This window comes from Nanorana parkeri, unplaced genomic scaffold, assembly GCF_000935625.1.
Source record: "Nanorana parkeri isolate BGI_ZX_2015 unplaced genomic scaffold, ASM93562v1 scaffold1031, whole genome shotgun sequence".
NCBI lineage: Eukaryota > Metazoa > Chordata > Amphibia > Anura > Dicroglossidae > Nanorana > Nanorana parkeri.
Window position 1 is genome coordinate 125,990 of NW_017307299.1, and position 15,598 is coordinate 141,587.

Genomic DNA, 15,598 nt, shown 5'->3' on the forward strand with positions numbered 1-15,598 from the left:
ATAGGCAGATGTCTCCCAGAGAAGGATAGGTTAATCTGGTGGACTAAAGTGTTACATGAACGGCGAACACCTTTTAAGTAAAGAAAAGAATTGGCCCGATTCCATAAAAACTTTCCTATAAGTGTGTGCAATAACCTATGCTTTTGGTGTTAGAAAAGTCTGCCATCACTCTGTAGGTGTTGCACTGAATGGCTCGATTATTATTCAAGCATCACATCAATCCACTGAACTAAGGGGAGACTTGGCCATTTATGGGATGTTTACAAACCAAAATAATGATTTGTGGTTGTGTGTATATAAGTCTTATTAGTTATAGCTTTAAGATGCCTAAAGATGTTTTCACATCCCCATTCAGCATTCAGCTTGAGGAAACTGATAAATAAGCAAACATCTGGTACCCATTGCTTGAAGCATATGGCACAACTGTCCACTGAGCTGTGGCAAAGATTTGGCCTTCAGCATATGGGTAATTTTTAAAAGAATGGATCAGGTAAGCATTTCTGTTCATTTCTTCAAGGTTACCACTTCATGATAAATGTATCAATGAAATAAATACCACATAGCAGCATACCGTAATAAATATAAAAAATGTTCCATTAAGATTGGGTCACTGCATAACTGCATACAGGTAACAACATATTCAGACATATCTTCTTTTTTTTTTTTTGGCAGTGCTAATGATGAACATGTTAGGTGTAGTAGTGCTTAGCAATCAGATTTCAATTCAATGGAACCTGATGAGTGAAAGTGTAATTCTGATTGGATGCAGTGGACAAATTCCCAGTGCATTTTGACCTTTGTCTTATTATCAAGTGTATCCCTAGGCAAAACCTTTTTTTTTTTATAAAGTGGGAAAGAAGGAGGAGACCCGGAGTCAAGTTTATATTGCTGTCTGTGCTGCCATTGGGAAAATTCACCCTACTATTTCTCCTGGTGACCAGCGTTACCGAGAAAGAAAGTGAAATATGAACTGTTAGAGCTGTCTCCAGAGCAAGAGTTAAAGGGAAATCTTCCACTGGGAACACTTGTTTCAGACAACTGTCTAAGGAGGGCAATTTCCCTCACTTTGGGAGATGTCTTCTAACTTGCTGTTGCTTCTCTGAAACAGGAAGTGAAGGGAAATTTCCCCAATTTTTTCCAGATTTGCCGTACTTGTTCAAAAACATTAAATGGGCCCAGTTGTTGCTCGATAGATGAAGTAAGAATCTCCTTTGCACACTGCGCCCATTTGTTGCTTCAATACCAATACTATATAAAAAAAATTAAAGAATAAAAGTACCCCAAATGCTGATGAACTGGTTAACTAGAAAGAAACTGGATAATTAATGCAATTACACACTAAAACCAAGATTAGAAGGATTAAGGGATGGAAGTGTGCCAGCATCCATTGCCTCTATTTCTAAAACCAATCTTCTGTCACAAAAACAACTTTGTTTGAACTTCATTCAGTACATAGCACACTCTTGTCAATAGAACTTTAGCCTTCTATCTAGAGTACTGTTCTGGTATAAAATGTATTAGGTGCAGTTTCCTTGCCAACAAAGTAAAAAGCACATTATGCTAATATACAAAGAACAAAGAAAGATTTTAAACTGAGCTGTCATGTACTGAAGGCTTAACATGCTTCAGTAAAGTGTTCATACCAAATTATTTTCCAAGACCAACATTACCATCTGCTACAACATTCTCTCCAATAAGGAAACTTTGATATGAAATGAGGAAGCATGCACCGCAATGAAGGAAGGCTAGTTTCATTTTCTCATAAAATTGTCACCTCCTCTGGTGCCTAGGTAACAACACTAATATCCTTTCCACAGGCCATGCCTGAGATCTACTGCCATGGATATACACAGCATGAAATGGAGCCACACCATCCCCTGGGACACGTGTCAGGTGCAGACAGCAAGTGGCAATACGTGCTAACGTGTAGCCATATGGATACAAAGATGGAGGTTATCATATTGCATTAAGCAGAAGGCATCAGCGTTTGGCTAAATTGAACCGGCTGGGAAATAATAAAAGCTGTAACAGTGTACAAATGAGTTTGTTCATAAGGAGACATGCACCAAACAAAGGATACCCATTCTTTTAGCCACAAGCTCCTCCATATTTTATAACACGGCTGAAAAGTTTTGCAACTCCTAAATGGCTGGTTGTAAAATGGATACAGTTTATTTATTTTAAAGAAAAAAAGTTCTTCAAAGAGAAGAAGCTTTAATGGTTTATCATTACAACAACTCAAGGTTAATCATTAGAATACAGAAGCAAATTATCAATTAGCCAACAACAATAGAGGGATAAGCACTGACAAAATTCAGGCTACTAAAGCCACAGGAGGGCTTTGAATGTCTTCTGGACATTCACTACTTCTTTTATCCATGTTTATTATTCCTTTGACTTAAGAGACCCGTAGTTAAGTATTGGTAGTAGGAAAGACCAACTACTAAACAAATGTTTTTATAAACCTGTCATTGACACTTGAATGGCCAGTGGTGTGTATATCGCCAGCGCTGTCATTACCTTAAGAGAAAAATAACGATGGTGGAACAAATCTGTGCAATGGATTTCGTAGCTCTGCCATAACTCTGAGGGTTATTCACAGTACCAATATGCATGTAATTCCCTGATTTTGACAGACTCATATAGGCACCCTAGCTTTGAACGTTGCTTGGTAATCTGAGTAAAATTTGAATAGAACAATTAAATGTCCCAAATGAAATACAGTAGGTAAGCTGAAATACATTTGTAAGTAGTAATTATCACTTATGTACTCCTTGTAGGTAGGTAGAATCATAATGTATTCATCCAAAGGGATATATTCATATTGTTTTGCTTATCATTGGTGGAATGTTACACAGATCAGTGTCAGTAAAATGCCCCTATGTCTACAGCCCGAAACATTTAGAGAGTTCATTCCACAGAAACAGCTGCATTCTTGCCTGCAACCACTACAGAAGAAACCTAAATCATGCACTACTAATCACGGCAGAAACACAATGGGTACCTCGAGAGCCTATGAAGCATGTGTTGGTGTAGGCACAATGAATCCAGTGCAATAGATGCTGCTTATCATCACAGAAATGCCATGCACATCACTATGGCAACCATTACCATTACATTAATGATTTCTACTGCTAGATGCAATACTACAGTATATAATGTAGGATTATAATTTCTGAATAAAATGTGTCAGTGAATATATTTTTATAATTTTAGACCAATTATTGTTACATTAGTGATAAGAATGACCAGTCTCTAGCAAGTGCATGCTCTCTTCTCTGAAAAGCCTTAAGTAGCATGCTGCTCCCACTCTATTGTTCAATAACTTGTGCTTAGGCTGGCTCTCAAAACAGAGCTGGTGTAAACTGCAATACAAATCCTAATTTAACAAAGCTTTTCCTAGCTACATTGAGAGGATCGGGGGAAAGCCTGCAAATTAATTACAGCTATTGGTTATCTGCACTGCAGAAACCACGCAATCCTGTATACCTAGACACTGAAACAAACACCCATTATTGTGAACGCACAATATAAAACCACTACTTAATGCCTAATATTAATTCAATAAAGGTCATAAATATTATATACAGAATAAACAATAGTACAAGACATTGATCTTGATATTTACCTAGGTAACTGTCAACATTCTGTTCTTCCAGAGCTCGGTATAAAAGAAACTATTGTTCTATCCTATAATTGTAGCAATGCATATACCAACAGCATATAATACATCTATAACAGCAAGCACAAAGAACTCTGAAATCCAGAAAAGGTGGTTTTCTTATGAACCCTTCACATTTCCAAAGAACAGCTATTACATTGTAAGATTTAACAACTGAACATTTGCTTTAAAGAGTTTAACAAAGACATGTGCATCCTGGGAAAAAGACTGTATGCCAAGAAAGCGCAAGGTGGAGGAGTGCTTGTACGCAAACACATGACAGCGACTTCTGCAGATCTGCATTGCCAAGCAGTAATTCAGCACAAAGTATCATAACAGCATCAGGCTCTGGCATGCTTGACAATATCACATTTTAAGAATCACATGCAAAACACATCATTTTCCTAGCTACTTACTCTTCTTCTTGAACAGGCTAATGAGTGATTTCAGCTTTGTGTTGATAAACACCACCATTTCCAATGAGTTACAGCTTCAAAGTTACAAAGCCATAGAAAAGGTGCAGGTTTGCCAAGGTCTGGTGTCCACAAGCTTCTTCTGATGAGCCTTCCTGGCAACTTTTTGTTGCTGTTACAGCATTACAGTATAAAGATTCCTGCTAAGCCGTGACCCTGAAATCCCTTTTCCATAGTTTAATCTCCAAGCCAGAAGAGCAGATGTAGGGAAAAGATGCCTGGATGTGAAGATGTGACCCATGTACCAGCTCACTTCAGACTTTCTGCCTCATTGCATCTTCACTGGACTTCTTTTTCTGTCTTGCAGAAGATTGTCATTTCTCTTCCTCTTCCCCCCACCTCCCTACCATCCCCAGATCTGCCTGTTTGCTCTATTCTCTGTTGAAGTTCCTAAGCTACAGTGCAGGGCTCAGCACTCTGAAAGGGGCAGTATTGGCTTTCAGCTATTGTTATTCAAACACCCCCACCTCCCTGAAACCCTGCCACTGAAACCAATGAGAAGCACTTTGCTGAGAGGGGCTGTAAAAAGATGATTATTTTCTGTGTGTTTATTTCCACACTTACCTGGGCACAAAGGTATTGTTTGTATTGCTTTGGGTTTTTTTTTGCTGTTGACACTTTAGAGTTGTTGCACAATGGCCATGAAAGTTGAGCTAAATAAACCTCGTTTTAATACAATGCACTTTTAATTCATAATCCTTACTTTCAGACTTGAGAAAAAATGTAAGTGCCCCACCCTATTTATTAAGTAAGAGACGGCAAATTTTATGTAGATCACAAATTCCAATGCCATTAGCTTTATCTACGGGTACAATCAGTGGTTTTGCAAACCAGACCAAAATGCAGCAGCATGGTGTTTATAAAGCATATATTGAATTAAAATCCCTCTGCACCTTCTGGCTATACCAGTTGGCCTTTCATGCTTCTGTGTGAAACATCTGACATGTTTGAAGCACACGTTTGTAGCTATTTATCTGTATTACAGTTATGAGTAGATGAGAGCTGTCATAATAATCAACTACACTTTTTATTTCTTGCATATTGAGCCAAGGTGAAGGTACATTTTTGAGGAATAAAGAAAAAAAAACTTAACAAGAATGAGCCACACGCTCTCTAAGAGAAGCTCATTCTTTACATGAGTTTTAATGGAAGCTGATCTGCAATGCATATGTCACTCAAACAGTTGGGAAGCAAAGCATTCCCAGACAACGAGGGGGCACAAGGTCAACCAAGTAGACCCATTATGGCAAGTGCAAGTTTCTTAGTGCATAGTTATACATGGTGAGACAAGTGAAACTTTGATTTCTTTATCAAACACCATATCTCATCTATTTCTTTTCGGTTGTTTAGACTTTCCAGACCTGCAAATGTTCTTCTATACTGTATAAAGTACAAGTCGTCTCCACTAAAAACACTGTAAGATTGCAAAATACACATGCCGCAGTGCCAGAAAGTATTACACAAAGTTTATAGGCACATAAAATGTGCATGGAAATTGTAAAGCATCCTTTGTTCTGAAGATACAAAATTAGATATGTGAACAGATCACATTAGCAGGTATTATTTTACAGAAAGAGTGGTGGATGCTCAGAAGAGACTCAGTAGAGGTAGTGAATCAATGAACAGTAAGTGAATTTTAACATGCTTGGGATAAAACCATCCATCTGTCCAACCGCCCATCCTTAGACAAAATTGTTTAAAGAAAATAATGTAAAAAAAGCAAAAGGAAAGGGCAGACTTAATGAAACGTCACCTACAAAAAAGAGTCATCGTTGATCTTTCTACAATCCTTTTAAGACGAATATGTAATTTAAAACTGCATGTTTCCTAAGGCCGTTACCATGCCTGATACTGGCCATACACAGTAGCTTTTTGTAGGAACATTTCATATGAAAATTCTCATCAGAACATTTAATAATGCCATCAGAGACTTGTAGAATGTTGTTGGAAATTTCATTTGATTTAACATACAAACTTGCAAATGAATGGAGTTTCCTGAATGAAAAACCACATTCACTGTTAGGATTTCGTTCAAGAAATATTTTTCTTATGCCTGCTTTTTTTTGTCACAATTGATCGTCATTTTGACCCTCATTAAATATTAGAAAATTGAACGAACGTTCCCAAAACTATATTTTGTCAAACAAAATTCTAATTCTATAGGCACTAGGCAGCAGCCTTAATAAACTTACCAATTCAAGCTAAAATCTGTTATATATTGCCATACACAACACAATATTTGCATGCATTGCAGTTGAATTAGGCACCACATGCAGTAATAGGTAATTTAATGGGTTACCTACAAAGCATATACTTTAGGTGTATTTGTTAATCCTTGAAACATTTGTTATCAATTGCAGAGATTTTCCAACATGTTGGAAAACCTCTCAGACTGATGGCTTGATCAATCCCTTTTCTCCATAGTCTATCAACTGTAAGCCCCTTGAACTGTTGTGGAGACAGCACATGCATTTTTAATGATGACATTGCCTGGTAGCATTGATAATGTCACACACATTATCTCTTCTCCCACCCATCACCCCTCTCCTACACTCACATTTCCAGTTGACCTACTCAGTGCAGCCATCTGGGGCAGACACTTCCATAATCACTCACACAGGATGCCTGCCGCCTGCCTAAATTAAATGACAATTAACCCAGCAACAGGGCAGCTAGTAGATTCAGCAGGTTGCTATGTGCTACCAAGTGCTTAGCAAACACATGACAATAACCAATTGAAGGACAAACAATCCAAGTGGCATGCAGTCTTAAATATCTTTAAAATAAATGCAAATGTATAATAAAATCAAGAGTATGTGTTCATTTCTGTCACTATAGCATGATCATTATACATGCTGGATATCTAACTAAACTAACCAAGTTAAAGCCTTAGTGTTTGTATAAGGGATGCACCGATACTGATACTAGTATCGGTATCGGTGCCAATGCCAAGTTTTTGGGCGAGAACTCGTACTCGCCCAAATGCTCTGATGCCTAGCCCGATACCTGCGCTTCCGGTATCAGGAAGCCGGGCAGTGAGTGATTACACGCTGTCCGGCTTCCTGATTGGCCGGGAAGCCGGCTCCATGTTACCTCGTCACTTAGTGACGAGAAGCATTGGGACGGCTTCCCTGCTAATCGGGAAGCCGGGTGACGAGTCTTTACATGCCGCCCGGCTTCCCAGCTAATCAGGAAGCCAGGTGGTGAGTCATTACACGCTGCCTGGCTTCCTTAATGGGACTTCCGGTATCGGTATTCGGTATCGTCGAGTACCGACAAAAAATACCGGTACTCGCACATTTGATACCGAAAAACCGGTATCGGTGCATCCCTAATTTGTATGTTGCACTTTCAGGCAACCAATGTTAACTTTATTCATTTCTCAATAAATAGTGGCTACCTCATGCCATCTTTATGTTTTTAGCTGACCATTCATCTGCAGATGAGTCTTAGGCCTTGTTCACACCAAGTTCACACCAAGTGCGGAGCAAATGCAGAGCAGACTCGGGGATCTTTACACACACTTTATGACTCGGGGATCTTTACACACACACACACAATAGGTTGGACTTGATGGACCTGTGTCTTTATTCAACCTCAAATACTATGTAAACAATGCTAATTGTTTCAGGTACAATCTCAAATGAACCTTCTTTGTAGAAAATGTGCACAAGTACCTTAAAAAAAGGAAATTTCACAAAGTATATGTGAACACACACAATGACATCTTTTATCTGCTCCCTTTTGGTCTGGTAAATGTATCACGGGAAGCATTTTGTTTGATAAGTGCAAAAAATACATGTCAAAAATCTTTTCAGCTTACAGTATAACTTCCAGTGCACTCTTCCAGTGCTGGTCTTATCAGTAATCATTTCTCCCAACTATCTCTGAGGTTTCAGAACCCCTCCCCTCTATGTTATAGAAAAGAGGAGAGGGGGAGATATTGTAGTCCTGTCCTAGGATGACAACCCTTCTCAATTCTCACAGTGTAGTGAGTGAGTGTTGTCACCCTAGGACAGGAAGTGTGTTGCTGGCAGGATCACCAGGTGAAAGGATAGAAAAAACTAATGTAGCCACCACATTCAAGGTTCAGTAAATTACTTTTTTCTTGGGTTTAGATACACATTAAAATACAAATACACAATAACTGCAGGGCAGATTCATATTAGCTATTCTTTTATTGATAGTTGTCACATGTATGGGTTTGTGTTACAAAAAGATTTGCTCAAATTTTTCATATTTGCTCAAGCATTGTGTATACGAATGGAAGATGTGTCCATCCATGTGCCCATCAGCAAACTTGTACGACCTCAAACCATTTACATTGTCCCCTGCCTGCAATAAATGGTTGGCACTTGTCTGGATATACCTGTTAATCCTGGACAGTATCATGAATGCTCACATTTGTAGCTGAGAAGGAGACGCTTAGGAGGGCTCAACCTGCATGTGTATGGCAGCTACACATGTGTTATCTAGATTCAGCTGGCCCCTTATCGCCAATGTCAGAGGTTCACAAAAGCCTCTTTCATATCACATCCCCCCTGTTTATATTTATTCTGTGGCTATCCATGACTCTGACAATTGACAAATCACAAAAGCAGCATTGAAAGGGAATGAGTGATAAAGGAGAACTGAATTAGTTATCAGGAAGCACATGCAAACCAAACCTAAAGACCTCTTGCCTGTGTACTATGGCAATAAAGATATACAGTAGTCCCATCACTTTGCTAGTAGATACTGTATAGCCAGCGCTAGTCTTCAAATTGATTTTTGTATTGTATTACGCAACATTAGTCTAGGCTGTACTTACGGCTTTGACTTTTGCCAAATTTGAGATTAAAAGGTGATCTCCGTGAAAACCAAATATTGTCAATACAAGAGTCATGTATGTTCTTACTTGAATCTCTGTGTGCTTTGTGTATTTCTTCCAGATCTGTGCAGTGATCCAGTGTGAAACTTTGCCATCGTGCAGGAGCTTCCTGTAATAAAGACCAGTCGCTGCTGCTGTCTCCTTGTGCAGGGAGACTGGTCTCGTCGCCACCCCCTCCTGGACTATTCCGTAGGCAGCCTGCAGTGGGTGGAGCCTGCTGGGAACCACCCACAGATCTACTCACTGCACAGTAAGTGTTGTCAGTGTTTGGGGCTTAATATTCACTTATAAAAGTAGTGTCCCTGTGTACAACCTGGATCTAGGATTCAGGACAATCCAAGGGAGTCCCACAGGGACCCCGGGATCAATTTTAAGGCTAAGACAGGAACATACTGGAACCTGTTTTAGAGCACATAGAAGGGTGAAAAAGTAAAAAGTATAAATGTTAAACTACAGTCAACACACTATAACACTGTCAGATAATAGTTAGCTAAACAGAAATAGAATATAGAAGTTCTGTTTTCCACTAATAAGCTACTTCTTTCAAATTAAAATGAATACATTTAATTGGATCTATAATCAGCTTAAAGGAAAGAGGAATTGGCGCCAGTGTTCCCAACCAGCTGATAGCAGACTTGACTTCTAGCACATGATTTACATTGGCATACAGCATCATTGCTGCACACCATCATTTGAAACATCGTGTTTGTGCCATTGCATATCTTAATTGATTATACACAGGCAGGCACAGAGTGGTCACGTCATAGATGAAAATCACATTGTGTTCCAATTTGATCTGAGAAGAGTTTAATTAACACAGACAGCAGAATAGGTTATGTGTCCTTTAAATGTCAGAGCCGGTATATTTGTGCATTTAAAGTTATACAACCATGAGGACACTATAAAATGGTTAGAATATGAACAACAAATATGCTTTCAGTAAATATTGAATCGTTCATTGTGTGTTTCGCAAGTGTTATTTAACACGCCACACTTTAGAACATTTCAACACTACTGGTGCACAGTAACACATGCAGGAAAAGAATACGTCTTCCTAGCAAACAGGAAAGCAAACACAAGGGACATGTGAAGTGTCTAAGAAAGTACAGGTAAGGATACCCACGATCACTAGATAAAAGCCAACCAAAGTTAAAAGGAAGTTAAATAACTAAGATTGGAAATGTATCATCAATTTTAATGTTTAATCAAAGATACCCAAAGATAAGCCTGCTGCCATTTTGCCAGCATACACATCAGTCATCTGCCCGTCTGTGACCACTCATATGCTATCCATAGACATGAAAAACGTATTTCATTTAGAAGCAGTTAAGCAGATACAAGTGCCTATTAAAGTTAGATTGGTCCTAAGCTGCCAGATGATATCATTTTGCATATGCTGAGGAATAGAGTTATCAGCGTTGTCACTCTAATACCCTACCAATCAGCGCAGCTGATCTAGAGGAAGTGACACTGGGTGTCCTCAAGGGTTCCCACTCCTCGGATCGCAGTGGCCCTTGTGATATCATAGGGGCACATAAGAGGATTTCTTCACTCCTTTAGAATGTAAGTAAAAAAATGTGCAGTATATACAATGAAGTGGAATCTAACCGCTCCGTCTAGTATTGGTCTACACCACCCAGGTGCTTGCGGGTGCAGGCCACAAGCCACCCACGGCTCGGCTATTCTGCTCGTTACCTCAGTGGTACCGAGCATAATAGCAATTCAATGAAAACAGTAAAAAAAAATAAAGTTGAAAAAATATGTTTTAAAATGCCTGTTTCCTATTGGCCGGCACCTGCTAGAGTCTTCTAGCAGGTCCTGGCCAATGAATAACAACTGGGGGGAGCCGGCCGTGGCTCCGCCCAGTTGTCATTGTTTTATGACAGTTCAGCATCCCCAGGTCATTTGGGGATGCTGATCTGTCATTACAACTGGGCGGAGCCAGCCGTGAGATCACGGCTGGCTCTGCCCAGATGTCATTCGCGAGGCATATGGCTGGCGTTCGCCCTCTTTCGGCTATCACTTCGGCTCAGTCGAGCCAAAGCATATGCCTTTGGCTCACCTGAGCCGCATTCGGCAGCTGTACTGGCTATAGTGAATAGCCCGTACAGCAGCCCTTCGGTTCGACAGAACCAAAGGGCTCCCGCAACCGAAGGATCAGCCGAAGCTTCGCTGATCCTTCGGCTAACTTTGTGAATAGTCCCCAATAATCGCCAATGTTTATCTCTCACTACTTCTTATAACATATACTGTATCTCTCACCAATTCTTATGGACAATGATGACCACTTCATTTACTTTTGAGCTATTAAGACAAAGTGAATATTTTTATACCAAAAATGAGAAAGCCGGTAATACAAAAGGATAGACTGGGGGGGCTGACAACAAGAAGCGTTTCATCCTAAGAATGTCTTGTTTGAATCAAATTGGTGAAAAAAAAAATCAATGATGCAATCAGTGTGAATGAACTTTTACCCTACGAAACAGGAAATCAATAAGGTTTTAGCTCCTCTGTCCCAAGATATACCATTTCTAAACAACGCAGGCCCATAAAGCAGGAAAAAGGTTTATTTCTGCTATAAATAATGAAGCTTGTTCACACAAACATGCTTACTTAGTAAAGTAACCGATAGCAACCAATTAGATTCAACCTGATGACTTTACCTTTCATCGGTTTATGGCAGTTAAAGCCATTCATTGTGAATGCAAAGCATTGTACAGAAGAACTCAACACACCACAGAGAACCACCATGCATACACTATGCATTGTGGTACACTGAGTTTACAAAAAAAAAAAAGAGGTCATGTAGGTGTTTTGCATCCATTGTGGTACATTGGGCCTATTCATAAAATGTGTGTTAGTACATGTGCATTAATGCACTGCATGGGAATGCTTATGTATGAATGGGGCACGGTAGTTGGATGGGCAATATCTCTACTTTGCCAAACTTGCAAGCATATATTATATCCCTGTTTATGACTGAATTGGATGTTTGTTGTTTCCCTTAGCAAGAGATTAACATTCTTTTAAATGTTTTATAAAATGAAGGATAAAATCTGATAGGTTGCTATTGACAACAACCTAAATTCTGTGTTCATTTTCCTTATTCCAGTTTCTAAAGCAGGTCTAAATCCTAACAGGGTGACATTTAGTTTGCCAAAGCATTGTGCATCAGAAACAATTGCTACTTTTTTGGAATATTTTCACCTTTGCCATCCACTTTGTATATCAGTGATGCTAATCTCCTTCAGCTTCTTTCAGCCACTTCTTATCTACATGCATGCACCAGCATCAGCTGCACATCATTGCTCTGGACCGCCTTTCTAATAGTGACGGCAGTCAAAAATGTCGTGCGCAATGTGTGCAAACATGGCCACGGTTGGGACAGGAAGTGGATGGACAGGAACCTTCATGGCAGCATTACCATTCTTATAATGAAATCTGCAGATTTAAAAAGATTAAACACACTTTTGAAAATACATTATCATGTTAAAGCTTTTATGAGACTTTAGTGATTGGGTTTAGATCTTCTGTAAAGTACAGACAGTAGATGGGGGTTGCATTCACAACAAGTTGACTTATTAAATGATTTACATAAGGCAGATCCATGAGCACTAAGGATAGACACAATACAGTAAAAGAAGTGCCATACTCAACAAATGTTCATTTCCATATAACTGATTGTGCCAACCCTGCCAGGTCAAACATTCCAGCACATTATCAAAAGCTTTGAATGGGTAGACAGGCCATTCAGGTCCTGTGACTGCAGCGCGCCATCTATCACAGCTAGCATGCAGCCATTAAATACATTTATTTCAACAAAGCTTTTTACCACCTCTCTCAGACTGCTTAATCATTCAATGCGATTGTATGGTAACCATCTGCTCACATATGCGTTTAGGATGTTTTCCATTACTAGTATTTGTGTTAGAGTGAGGACAACAGAATCAACAAAGAGCAACAAAGAGCGGGGGGAATGCAGCCCCTCCCCTGTCACGGCAGAGAGCCTTGACAGGATCGAGAGGTGAGCGAACGCCGATATGTGTTCGCTCACCTCCCGATCTACTGAGCCGACCTGTGACAGTCTCATTGTCACAGGTCGGCTAGAACTATGAGGTGAGTGAAAAGCACTCACCTCATAGTTCTCCTTTAAGATGAAGAAAAAAATGCTTCTTGGTATTGGTATAGTATTTAAAACGATTGCGTCTACATGTGTAAGGATTTATTACATTAACAGTCAAAGCAGAGAGTAGTCCATCCAATGCTGCCAATGCATCCAAGCTCCCACAAAGGCAGCATTATGTACATGTACTCACTGGGGCAAAGAGTGCCTTGCTTTAACATTTTTCACTCAACAGACCAGCACAAGGACCCAAGTGAATGACTCTATATACACTGCCTGGCCACAAAAAAAGTCACCACCTGGATTTAGCTAAGCAAATAGGTAACATCCTTCCATTAGATAATAGGTCTAGGTTCAGCAATGTTATGTCCCCAAAAAACTATAAATATAATGTAAATATACTGAATTTCCAGGTTTCTCCATCAATATACTTTTTTCTTCCCTGATGGCACGGGCATATTCCTAGATGACAATGCTAGGATTAATTGGGCTCAAATTGTGAAAGAGTGGTTCCGAGAGCATGTTGAAATCATTTTCACATATGGATTGGCCACCACAGAGTCCAGACATTTTTGAAAACCTTTGGGGTGTGCTAGAGAAGACTTTATGCCGTGGCCCAACTCTCCCATAATCACGACAAGATCTTGGTGAAAAATGAATGCAACTCTGGACAGAAATAAATGTTGTGACATTACATAAGCTTATTGAAATGATACCATGGTGATGGTGTGCTGTAATCAAAGATATAGGCGGTCCAACGAAATATTAGAGTGTGTGATTTTTTTGGGCCATGAAGTGTACTATGTAAAGCAGTACTAATTATACTACTTATGTCTGAAAAATAAAATGATTAAATGTAACGATCTAATGCTCATTACAAAATAAACAAAAGCCCAATTTTTTTTAAATAGGTGCCTTCCCTAGTTATAGATGGTCTGACTCTGTATGTAAATCACAGGCCATACTAGTTTGAAACATTACCGGCCACAATAAACTGTTTTCACAAGTATTATTATTATTATTTTTTATACAGGATTTATATAGAGGCAACAGTTTACGCAGCGCTTTACAAAATGGGGGAGACAGTACAGTTACAATACTGTACAATTCCATATAAGAGGGTTAGGAGAGCCTTGCGTGTGAACGCTTACAATCTAAAAGTATCTTATATTTATATATTATGTACTTTAAACTGCATCAGAATGACAATATTACTCATCTAATGTTTGTCCTATAAACATTGTGTGAAGGCAGGTTGAGTCCATTAATCCCTTTGAAAGATCATGTGTCACTTGGCATATCATGTCACATTGTTCCCTGCTCTCTTACCACTGAGGTCTTCGGGCTTTGAAAAACAAACAGTATGCTGTTTGAATAATTGAATAATGAAATTAGTAGTAAACTTTGTATACTGCTACAGAATGAGACATACAAGTCATACAATAGCTTCCAGTTCACACTGCCTCCAGTCAATTTACACTTTTATCGTATAAAATCGATCCTTTCTAAACTTACATATGTAGTGCGGTGACATCCTGCCATCTACAGGGCATGTTCTATACTGCAGGAATTAAAAGTCCAGCTAGGCAATTCTTATCTGTACCCTGCTGGATACACATATTCTGCCGCTATTCCCACCATGCACTTCATCAAATGACAAAACCTCTGTCAAACATATTTACGTGTGTCCTGATAATACCATAGTAAACTGCATTCACGATAAAAAAAATGAGAAGAAACATGTATGAAACTGTTACATGCACTAGAAGAAGAAAGTAAATATGCATCACTTTCTTCAAGTTTGCTGCATGCTAATTAAATATTGTAGGGTCCCATTTATACCTTTGCATGTGTTAAGACATTAATGCATGGATACATATTGTGTTAAAATGTGCCACACAAACATCACAAAGTCATGACATTTAACCCCTTGCTGCCAGCGCCCACTGGCCCTATAAAGGGGTTCTGAATGCCAGGGGTTGCAGGTGCGTTTTTGATCATGTAATCATTGTGACTAGCGGTAAAAGGCTCCTGATTGTAAACAATGACTGGGAGGTGTCAGTGACATCTCAATCAGTGTGCTGTGAGTGTTCTGAGAGCATGCTCACTTACCAGTGAGTTGGCAATACACATATTTGTGACAGCTCGGCGTTAAAGCTCATCTGCTTTGTTGTCACATATATGCGTATGACTGATAAAAAGTTGCTAAAGTATAATTAAACACTTGCTTGTTTGTTTTTTTGCACATATCTACTGCTAGGAAGCAGTAGATTTATGCAAAAACATTAAAAAAAATACAAAAGTTACCAAATAGGCAATTACTTACCTGTGTCTCCGCTGCTCGCTCCCGTCTAAAGATCTGAAGATTCTCGAGTGGCTGTGAAGGATCACGGGGTGGACACATGCGCAGTAGAGATCTTTGGTCAGGAGAGGAGGAGAGACACAGTGTAAGTCAATGCATGCGGACAGAC

The 15,598-nt window shown here is 39.3% G+C and overlaps 1 protein-coding gene across 1 annotated transcript in view; it reads right to left on the reverse strand.

Moving 5' to 3' along the window:
• The window catches only part of NHSL1 (NHS like 1), a 194,046-nt gene that overhangs the window by 42,860 nt on the left and 135,588 nt on the right, over positions 1 to 15,598 (reverse strand). The window lies entirely within an intron of this gene.